Source organism: Camelina sativa, chromosome 1, assembly GCF_030686135.1.
Source record: "Camelina sativa cultivar CO46 ecotype springtype chromosome 1, ASM3068613v1".
NCBI lineage: Eukaryota > Viridiplantae > Streptophyta > Magnoliopsida > Brassicales > Brassicaceae > Camelina > Camelina sativa.
In genome coordinates this window covers 25864512-25866822 of record NC_141880.1, presented here as the reverse complement: position 1 = coordinate 25866822, position 2311 = coordinate 25864512, and the positions used below count along the sequence as shown (strand labels likewise).

At 34.7% G+C, this 2311-nt stretch overlaps 1 pseudogene; it reads right to left on the bottom strand.

The window, feature by feature from the left end:
* Positions 1 to 271: 271 nt before the first annotated feature.
* LOC104710875 (YDG domain-containing protein At5g47160 pseudogene) lies at positions 272 to 1562 on the bottom strand (annotated as a pseudogene).
* Between the last annotated feature and the right edge of the window lie 749 nt (positions 1563 to 2311).

Genomic DNA, 2311 nt, shown 5'->3' with positions numbered 1-2311 from the left:
GACCCGACCTAACCCGAATATCTGAACTCGCAGGTCTATGGTTCTCATTTATAACCCATGAAGATTTCTTTAGAGACTTCTTTCACACATATCCTGATCTGATTGGTCTTTTTTTTTTCTTATAATTTGAATTAAATAATAGTTAAACTATATTAAAAAATATGAAAATAATATATTTGAGAGATTCATAGAGTTTCTACCAATGTTGATGTTCTAAAGAAGTACAATCGTACAGAAAACCAAAAGACACAAAGTTTATCACACTAACATTTCAAAAGTCTACTGAAGGTTGACCAGCTATCCTGCTAAGCTTAAACTTGAAAATAGTGTTACCTTGAGGCATTTTCTCTTCCCAATACTTGTCAACCATATATAACCCATCATACACATAATCCTTTCCTCTATGATCCAATCTCTTTTTGCCTAGGATCACTCGCACTAGAGTCTTTTCCTTAATGTTATTAGCTAAAGCCAAATTTCCTCCAACAAGCTTCTGATCTTTGATTGCTTTCTAATCCCTGCTCTTCACATTACCTCCTTAACCACAATAGATCATCACACCATTAACAAATCTATCGTCGTAATCATTACCTACAGATGAAACAATGCTAGTAGCTACTTCCATGGTTCCTTTCTTCATGTAATCAATCCCACCCATGATGTCGAAGTGAAGACCGATTACATTAAGTTCTGCTCTGAATTGAAAATTTTCTCCAACCTCGACTCCAGGGATTGGTCCAATCATCTTTTGACAGTTCACTTGCATCCCCATTTCACTATGAATAGTACGAGTTTGGTGATGTATCCTACTTTTGGCAGTCTTGGATTCACCTTTTCGTATTGCATTGTCACAATCGAATACCTTGTGAACTTTCTCTCGTGGGCTAAGATATTTGAATATCTGGTTTTGTTGTATAGTTGGAATGACTCCAAGTTTATTCAATTGTCTTTCGTCTTTGTGTTGAGCTGGTTTATAAGCATCGACTCTGTGTCTTACCGCAACTGAATTACTCAACTTCTTCTTCGCCGGTGAGTATCCATGTTTCTGCACATCATTAGCTCTTGGTCTTAATGCAGTTGCATTACACAAATTCTTCTTCGCTGGGGAATACTTATATTTTGGCACAATTCTGGCTACCGAAGGATCCTTGTGAAAGTTACCAAAATAAAGTCTTCTTTTGCTTTGAGAAGCCATTAGCTTAATACTTTCCTCAGCTCCTAATTGTTTCACTTTACTTTCAGAAAATAAAGGAATTTTCCTCTTAGCTAGAGAAAATTTTCAATTCCCAACATTGCCGATAGTTGTTATATTGAAACCAGCTTTCTTCATAATCAAATCAAACGATTCGGCTTCCTTAGGGCTATGGTAATTGTGATGACTAACACCAACACGATTGCTATCTTCATGACCATCTAAATCCTCTTTTGTCTCACTTGTAAGAGCAACTACATCACTACCAATCTCAATTCTCTCATTTTTTAACAATAAACTGTGGAAAATCTCTAACCGAAGAGACCTTTCGTCGCTTATAAGAAGAGGAGATCCTTTGAATCATCATCATCCTACAATGTGCACAAAATCAATTGTTTGGTAAACAAAGATGAAACCCTTATAATAAATCTCTACTATCCCACACATAAATTATAAGAAATCAAGAAAATATAAAGTTTTTAACTCATGTTCAAACATATATAATTCCAAGAAAATGACATGTGTAACAAGAATCATATAAATATTGAAATCTAACAATAATTTCAAGAAAGTGGCATGTGTAACAACGCAAACACAATAAATATTGAACTTTAACAACACAAGAGAACAACTGTAACACTCTACCCTGCTACTCTATCGGATGAGCATGACTTGTCTTCGATATTTTTAAATGCTTACCACAATGGAAGCTTCTCTAGACTTTTGGGATGCATGATTAAACATGTTTATTCAGTAACGATGATCGTAACTACTCACATGAACTTAAACATTCGTCTAGTCCAAAACTCCCAATGAACATAACTCGCAATGAAAGATCGATAAACCACTTACACCACATAATCTAGCAATTTAATATAAACACAAAATCTAGCATTCAAAGTTCCTTGCAATCATTGTCAAACACGTATTAAGTAGCATGATACGAAGTATGGACTCACGTATCAAAAAAGAAAGGCCATTGCGGCAAAGTCATAGTTTTAATGTTTCCTTTTCTATGATATGTAAGGTTTTGATAGTTTTCCTTTTAGTCTTTGCTTATGTCGGTTTATAGAGATCTATATAAAGATCTCTACAACATCAATAAGAAGGAACTTCCAA